The sequence below is a fragment of the Cyprinus carpio genome, chromosome A15, assembly GCF_018340385.1.
Source record: "Cyprinus carpio isolate SPL01 chromosome A15, ASM1834038v1, whole genome shotgun sequence".
Classification (NCBI taxonomy): Eukaryota; Metazoa; Chordata; class Actinopteri; order Cypriniformes; family Cyprinidae; genus Cyprinus; species Cyprinus carpio.
This window is the reverse complement of record NC_056586.1, coordinates 24,572,961-24,582,375: the sequence shown is the minus strand read 5'-3', so window position 1 is coordinate 24,582,375 and position 9,415 is coordinate 24,572,961. Positions and strand designations below refer to the sequence as shown.

The 9,415-nt window shown below is 41.6% G+C and overlaps 1 pseudogene; it reads right to left on the bottom strand.

Moving 5' to 3' along the window:
- Nucleotides 1-1,474: 1,474 nt before the first annotated feature.
- LOC122147833 lies at nucleotides 1,475-5,101 on the bottom strand (annotated as a pseudogene).
- Between the last annotated feature and the right edge of the window lie 4,314 nt (nucleotides 5,102-9,415).

Below are 9,415 nucleotides of genomic sequence, written 5' to 3'. Positions count from 1 at the left end.
CATCACCGCAACTAACCGTTAAGTGTCTCAAAATTGGACTTTATTGCTGTTTATTATATAAATGTACACATTTGAAAATAAATTCTGTGATTTTTAATGGGATGCAACCCCATCTAAAAATAATTTTGCAAAAGTCTGTTCTTCTGTAAGGGTTATCTGTAGTGCTTCAAATGACCAGTAGGGAGCAACATCATATTAGAAACTGACTGATGTGACTTTTGTGAAACATTTTAATCCACAATCATTAGATAAAACAGGTATTTATTCTAAACTGAACATTTACCCGACTATGCAACTGTTTTGGGCCATGAAACATTCCCATTATTTGATAGTAGGCTATATCTATGTTTAGTTTCACTCAGCATTATTAAAGCATTTCAAGACTAACCACCCATGAGAGAGCTAAAACCATCAGACATGGTCCTTAACAAGAAACATGAGGGGGTGGGGACCCGGGGGGAAAGTCTGGGACAGCGGATAAATCTTGCCAAATCATTCTGGGCGGAGGCCACGGAAGTTTTAAAACGACCTAAAAAAGAGTCGGCCAATAATTAGAGAAGAGAGATTTGCACATAATGCCCAAAAACAAATCCTTTAATTCCTAGTCAACATAGTCCAGATTACTAGGGGTCACAAGGATTCAAGTGTTGGGTGAATGAAAGTTGTTAAACATACAGAAGAGTTTAATCGGAAAGTAAACAAAAAAAAAAACCAAAAAAAAAACGTAGGACCTCTAATAAAACAAAGAGATGCCATGGACTGGGAATTGATTTGTTTGTAAGTTTAATTTTTAATTTGATTACAAAAGCATCTTAAATAAATTATTTATGTTCCGTTTCTTAGTTCTGTACAAAGATAACTTGAGCAGTTTCATAAGGAAAACATAACATAATTACAACTACAAGATATCAGTTCATCGTACAAAAAATCGATTCCAGAAAGGCCTCCATGACCCCCAGGACTGTACCACCTGAATGGGATGTTTTTGAGGCCACTTTTAAAAAGGTTTAAGAGTTTATAATCGGTCAGTACATTCATCGACCATTACGGGAGGCACCGATACGGCACGGTCAGTGATTGTCACGTGTCATTTCCAGAGTGAATGTGTGTCGGACAGCACAAATAAACCAAAACAAAAAGTCCCATCATAGCTTTAAATAGTGAAGGAAACCTCTGCTATGATGCATTCACGTTTTGCTGAGTTTCTGACCTGTAAAACCAAACCAGGACCGTTGGACATGACAGGAAAATGTAAACGGTTTTACAGTAGTTAGCAACCTCTACATCATACTTTGCCATTGCACACTTTCTGCTTCAAAGTTGTGCCCATACCAACACAACGTGAACGTAGCATTAACAAGTCTCTGAAGCATTCCGGCAGCTGTGACGTGTATGCGAGGGAGTAAACGGCGCTGATCGCCTGAGGAGTACTACGTTTCCCAGAATCGGTTGAGTAGCTCGTCCACAAAAACGAAGGCGCTGAGTAGAGAGTTTGACGTAGTGCATATTCACACAGGAAAAACTGCTGCACCAGGACCGTCCAGTGTAAAGATCATCTTAAGACATTTCACGTAAAGTGAACGAACGACAGTGCTAGGCGTGGGCGCCGCTGTCTCTTTATCACACCACCGTCTCGTTGCCTTTGCCCGGTTTTGACCTCAGCCATTGGCGGTCCGTTTGACACGATTGTTTCGGCCGGTGTGCATGAGTCGGTGGGAACATCGCTGCCACGTGTGGAAGCGTTTTGGCGGAACAAACCCACATCCTGATGTGATTCCCACCCAGCAGAGACATAAAAAAGCCTCAGCCTCTCCGCTGCCAGGTACGGAAGCCCCGGCCGACTGGCGAACGTCGGCCCCTGGAGATTTCGTAGAGAAGTAGCACGCCATGAACGCAAGTGGCCAGCCTGTGTAGAGCACTGAAAACACACCAATTTTTTACAATATCAGCCGCTACTAGCTTGTCCGTCCTTAGTCCCGTCCTTTTTGCAATTAGAGCGGATATTTGAAGAGCGCAACAGCAGCCCTGCGGCAATAAACAGCGTCCCGATTACCAAGTACGTAAATAGCGGAGCGATCTACGAAACCCAGTGAGTGCATCTAGGTTCTGATTGCCCACGTAGCACATCCCAGAGAGGTCGTCAGCGGTCCACCAGAACGCATATAGAGAATCCGAGGATGACGATAGGTCTTTGATGGGCATGGGAAATGGCCCAAAAAAAAAAAAGCGCAATGATGTAGGAAGTACGAACTGTGGCATTTCGATGGCTCGTGACCCCACTTCAGCCCAGCTGCCAGGAACCACGTGGAGCGTCAGGATTCACCCAACAGATTGAGCTCCGCCAGGCGCCGAAGAAATACGTGAGGAGGAAGACGATGCGCAGCCTGTTTTCTTCAAGCCCTCGTGCACTAGCACGGGCACAGAGCCCGCTTTCTTCCAGGTCACAGGAGATTTCGCTCGCGACCGAACGTTCAGCACGCAGCACGATGTAGGCCACGCTGTAAGAGGTTGCAACACACATGCTGAGGAAAATAATAGGTCGTTCCGGGTAAGGAAAACCGCGAGGGTCCCACTAGGAAGTCAGGACGGTGAACGTGGTGGAGATGAAGCAGAGAGAACCGCCCCCGGGGTAGCCACCGCCATCCACACAGTCGGTTAAAGACTTTGGGCCTGTCGCCGGTACAATCCCGTGTCGTATCCGCAAGTGGCAGCGAGCAGCTGCCGCTGCGCTTCACCCATGCATACTGCTCCACGCCGGCACCCAGCGCCATGCACTCCTTCCTCCTGCGGCGGGCATCGGCCGCGGGACGGCGTGGAACGGCGGGTCCTCATCGCCCGGACCCTCCATGCACATGTTGGTTCTGGGGGTCGTTGGTGGGCGGGGAACAGGCTGCAGTTCAAGAGCTCCGGCCACACGAAACCAAACTCCTGCAGGACTGTGAATACACTTCCTCTTTACAGACAAGCACATGCTGCCGCACGGGCCGATCGGGATGGGAACCTTCTCCGTACACATGGGAACGTAGACGGAGCATAAGAAGAACGCAAGAAAGCAAAGGCGGGGAGAGAATCAGATATTTGCAAACACAAAATGTTGCTTGGAAAATCAGCAGAGCATCTAAATCCTCATAAGCAGCTCAAGTCTGAGACGTGCACAAATTTGTGCTTTTTCAGATGTTTTCTAGTAATGCATGTTTTCAGAAGCTTACAGGAGAAAAACATTGCTTTGTTGCATTAAATGTGCAAGGCGACGTGTTTGCATATCAATTTTTTCTTTTGAAATTTGATTTTCACTAGTATTTGCATGTTTTCAAAGCTGTAAATGATGAAAAAAAACATCAATTTGTTGCATTATATATGACTCGATGGTCTTTATTGCATGTCTAAGTAATCACAAATTTTGTGGCTTTTCAAAAGGCTGTAAAGGGTAAAACACTGTTTTGTTGGACTTATATATATGCAGATGGAACGTTTTGTCGCATGTCTAAATGACACAAATTTGGGCTTTGTTCAACTTGGTTTTCCTAGTATAGCGTGGTTTTCTGAAGCTCTAAAGGAGAAGAAAACATTGCTTTGCTGCATTATGCATGTGTTGCATGTCTGTTGGTATTTCTGAGTTTTTGTATGTCATGGGTTTCCCTGCTGTGTGTATGCACGAGTAGTGGGAAATTCTTCTGCGGTACAGGGACTTTTGCTGTGGTCGCATATGCTTGAAGAAATCAGCAGTTGTGGACTGAAAAACATGCATCAGTATGCCATTTTCTATCTAAGAGCAGCGCCTGGACAGAAGTGCTCTCGCTTTAAAGAGGTTTGTGATAACCAGGGCAGCATCTAAAGCAGCTTTAATCACGAGATTCTCCAGCAAACACACACGGGAATCCAAGTGGGAGGTTTCTTCTCCGCGCTGAATCAAAAAAAACAACTGCAACTGCCTCTGGCTTCAGTACTCACAACACACACACACACTTATGACACGACTTCATACTGTCCTCAAATTAATCAACTTAGAATTATGCTTAAGCTACTTTATGTATTTATACACCTCACAGAAAGCTCCTAGTATGTTTACAATGATATTATAAGATCATTTGACCTGTTTATGAACACCTTTCACTAATGCAGACTGTTTTAAGGGTTTTACGGCATTTATGAGGATAATTCCAGGACAATTCATTTTTTGAGGACTTTTACTGGTGAATTCTGTTTTAATGGGACGTGTGTGTGTGTGTGTGTGTGTGCAAATTCTGGGAAACATTACAAATTTGACCCCAGATTTTTTTTTTTTTATTATTGTACTTGTTTGTAAACATTATTGGCACCTAAATAATAACAACAATAAAAAATAATTATTATATTTAATATGATAATAATAATAAAATTGTTGTTGTTGACATAAACATATAATAATGATGACCTCACCAATAATATGATTAATGATAATAATATTAATATTTATATTTGATATATTTCTATTTTGTAATTTATATAATAATAATTTTATAATTAGATTATCATTAATATTATCGTTATCATCATCATTATTATCTGAGTTCCTTTGTCACAATAATATGCTTAATTATTTTAATTTATAGTATTTCTTATAATAATTATAATTGTTTTTCTTCTAATAATAATAATAATACTGTTACAGTTTTTACTATTTTGCTGCTTTAATATCACGTCAAGATTTTAAAATGTGTGTGTGTGTGTGTGTGTGTGTGTGTGTGTTGTGAACTCTCACCTTCAGCTGGCTCGAGCAGCCGTACTGTATTAACGGTGTGAATGTGGTCAGTTGCAGCTCGGCCGTCGGACTGCAGCACGTTTCCGACCAGGTTCGGCATCTTGGTCACATTGTATCCGAGATCCTGACACATGGAGATGCGGATCGGGTCGCAGGTCATCTCCTCCTCGTCCCCGAACGCGTGCGCGAGCCCGAACGCGAGCGCCAGGAGCGCGAGCCCGGAGCCGAACCGAGCCATGACACTATCGGTAAAAATCCCACCGATTCACGGGAGCGCGGAAATCCAGCACGAGCTTACCGGAGTTCAGACGCGCCTGGCCAAAACTTGAGCGAGTCCGTTAAAGAGTGAAACGGCACCGTCTTCCCCCGTTAGTCCCGGTCCGGAATAAACCTAACGAGCTTCCTTAGAGTCCTGTGTACAAAATAACAATCCGTCCGTGGCTTCTGCGTGCTCCGGTGTGTCCGTGGCGCGGGTTCTGCCCGGTTGAGGTCTAGACGGAGACGGGACAGCTGTCCCAGGACCAGCGTCAGCCAATCAGAGCGCCAGCTCGAGAATGGGGCGGGGCTTAGAGTAGCCACAATAACATCACAGAGAAAGTGAGCCGCTCCTATTATTTCATCTTTACCACTCATTTCAGTTTATGTCCTTTTATTTGTAATATTTTCCCATAATATTTGTCTACTTTTTTTTTCGCACTTTTAGTGTTTTTTTATTATTTATTAATGGGACAATCAGCTTAAATACTATAAATAATTTTGTTTCCTCTTGTCAAATTTTTGTTTAACTCTAATAAGATTAATACATTTTAATACAAATAATTTAATTTCTGATGTATTTTTACACCTGCACATAACAAAATGCAGGTACCCGACTAAAAAAAACTAAAGTTATGAAAACGTTATTTCTGAATGCTGTCTTGAAACGTTCTCTTAATGTTTTAAAAAGTTATTCCTGGTCATGAGAATGTTAAGGGAAATTAATTGTTTTTTGCACACAATGAGAAAGTTACATTTGAATGAAACTAGTAACATTTACACGTCCAGCTAAGTTTCATATAAAAAGTGATGCATGAATAATGTAAAAAAATAATGTTTTTGTGCTACCGTTTTGAGAACATTTCTAAAATCCATGAATGAACTTTCTATTAACGTTACTAGAAGAACATTGCAAGAACCTTGCCAGAACGTTGTGAGAGTGTTTCCTGTTAGCTGGGTTTATTTCATTATCTTAATACAGACCGTTATTGAGTGAAGTCCAGCAGGATCCAAACTCTGATTAAAGTGATCCGTGTGAAGAAACTTCTCTTTTGGACGGAGATTTGGGGTCTGAACCCAGATTACAAGCGTTAGATTGACTGCGTCTCCTCCCTCTTTTTCGCCTCACTGGTCACTAACTATCAGAAATAAAACCCCCTGCCCGGACACCGGCCTGCTCCCCAGCCCCCTCCCGTGACCCGACGGGCGGAGGTCAGCAGTAATTAGCAGTTTTTAAACGACAGACTGGGAAAAAGGAGACAAGCAGGCTGGTATCCGTGGAGCAGCTATTAAAAATGGTAATGAGCTGATAGATTGTGCTGCAATGCTGCAGGACGACTATCCCAGCAGCCTTCAGTCGCTTCAGCTGATTGTCAGAGAATATTCTTAGCAATCAAGACGGTTGTAGAATGATAAACATGATGCACAGTATGCAGTGTGTGCGACACAATAGTCTACTGAGAGACATTAGTATTTCAGTGTCGTTTAGTGAAGCCATAATGACTTTAAATGAGCCTAATGCTGGATGTGTGAAACACACATAATTCTGAGTCATTAGGAGTTAATGATGCACTTCCAAAAATGCTTTAAATGTGTAAAATAAATAAATATTTGCTCTAATATCAAGAAGGGTTTTATTAATCATACAACAGCATCAGTAACCAGTCATGATTAGGTGTTAAATGAGGTGATCCTGATTTTCTCTTGCTCTCCCGATCTTTCATTCAGTCATTCTCCCAAATGCATGCACTAAATTTTTGGAGCCAATGTGAGAAAGAGCAATTTTTTTATTTTATTTTACTAAGTAGTCAGTAGTTAGCTGTGAATAAAACAGTAGACGTCTGTGATATGTCCCTCGTTCAGATAAGCAAACGCATGTGTAGCAGCTGCTGTGGACAGAATCCAAGCTGAAACAGAAGGAACGTTTGAATCAACAAGATAAAAAAACTGTTTGTATTGTGTCTAATGAAATAGCAGTGCTGTAGCAGGGTAAAACTTCCCTGTTTAATAAGTACGGGAGCGTCTGAGAAGCGTACCCAAGGCGACAGGGCTTGGCAACCCTTCATCTGAGGTTGTCATGGACACAAACTCTGAAGCTTATTTACTTCAAACACTTTGTTGTTTAAATAGGTTTACTGATTGAAAACTTTATTGCACAGAAGTTGCAAGAGTTTTAATGGAGTTCTTATTAGCATATTTTTGTCTCATTTTTTATTTAATTCATTAGGAGAAATAAAAACTAGACACAAGTCAATTGTGTCAGCATGTCATTTATGAGAAACAGTTAGGATATTAAAGGAATAGTTCACCCAGAATGATCATTTGCTGAAATTGTACTTTACGGTCATTTGAGATCAGGATGAGTTTGTTTCTTCATCAGATTTTGGAGAAATGTTAGCATTGCATCACTGTCTCATCAATGGATGCTCTGCAGTGATGGGTGCCGTCAGAATGAGAGTCCAAACAGCTGATAAAAACATCACAATAATCCACAGCACTCCAATCCATCAGTTCAAATCTGGAGAAGACAATGCAGAGGATCCATTGCTGAGACAGTGAAGCAATGCTACATTTCTCCAAATCTGATCCTAATCTTGCATGGCCTGAAGGTGAATAGATTTTCAGCAAATTTCACTTTTTGCCTTTTGAGTGAGATCTTATTTGTGATTGAGGCCTAAGTATGATGAAACACACCTTGGTTCTTGCAACCAATCAGATAATTCAGTCAAGCGTCAGGAAATCAAATCATTAGTTATTTTGTTGAAATCAACCAATTAAAAAGGCCATGTTTTAAGTGTTAGGTGTGTGTGTGTGTGTGTGTGTGTGTGTGTGTGTGTGTGTGTGTCAGTTGCTGTTTGACAAATATCTTCTCAAACACATCATAAATCTGAGCTTGTTGGCGAGTTAACCCCCTCAACCCATAGATATATTTTTAGACCCATAAGCCTCCAGTGTGTGTGTGTGTGTGGTGTGGTGCTGTGTTTTTTGTGGTTGCATTATATGTGCTTGTCAGAAATAGTAGTTGTTATTCTGCGAAGGCTTGCTGGGCTGCTTTCGTGGTCCCTGGCGTCTCACGAGCAACCAAAACCACAACATCTCTCGCGCTCACTCTCCTTTCATACAGATGCAGTTTTTTTCTCAGAAATTAGTGGCATTTTTCTTTCTGTATGATTTGACAACTGATTTGATTTCGGCTATGTAGCGTGTTTGTGTGGTCTCGTGTGTGAAAGCTGAAGTTTGCCAAGGCAACAAACTCGCGTTCATAATTTCAAAGTATTGAACTACAGTCAGCACCCTTTTTATCCAGAATAAGCTCTTCACAAAGGATGGTTAGACACAGTGAAAGTTATTTAAATTTTTTATTATTTTAAAAAACACCCATGGCTATTTGGTCATTCTCAGTGTAAAATAAGTTTTCACTTCTCACAAATGGATCTTCTGCAGTGAATGGGTTGCCGTCAGAATGAGAGTCCCAAACAAACTGATAAAAACATCACAATGATCAACAAGTAAAGTGAAACAAGTCCTAATCAAAATGTGTTTACTTTAAACCATTGCTCCGGCTAAAAAAACGAGTCCAACTCATACGCTTCTCCAATGAAAAAGTCCATCTACTGGAGTTGTTTTGGACTGTTTGGATTGTACACGGTGTTTGATCTGTGCAGATCGCGAGATGTGCTAGTGGATTATTTGTGCATATGTGATTTCGTCCTCCTTTATACACGCTGTTTCGCCACCCCTGCCCTCATTCTGAGGCACATTCAACTCGCAGAGACATCCATGATGAGGGTTTTTTAGGTGGGGGACACTGAGTGCAATGTAACATTTCTCCAAAATTGCATGAAGAAGGGAACAAAACTATTATAATCTGGATGATCTGGAGGGTGAGTAAATTCTCAGCAAATTTTTCATTTTAGGTTGAAACTGGTCGTTAACTAAATATTTTGCTATAGAAAAGAAGACTACTATGGCAGACAAAATGACTCATTGCTCCTTTAATTTGATTCAGCGCATTCAACCTTATCTGTAAGACACTTATTGAATCAACAGGAAAAATAGTGTTTTTGCTTGGCGAAAAAAAACTAATTAAACCTTTTCACACCCGGTTGTGACTAAAGCTCAATCTATGGTGAGGTTTACCAGGTTTCTATTCTGCTGAGTACAAATTCCACCCCTTCAATGGGGTGTTATACATGCGGCCATATCTTCACAATACACCACTGCCACTGTGTGTAGACGTCTGGAACTGCAGTCCATGTGCCACACACAAATAGGTATCTTGGTTTATTCAGTGTGTGGAAGTATTTGTGGTGTTTATGTGTTGGGGGGTGTGTGTGTGTGTGTGGGGGGGGTGGTGGTGTGTGTGTGTGGTAATGTCCCCTCCGGGTATGTTGTTGTCTGTGTATGTTATGTCAGTAG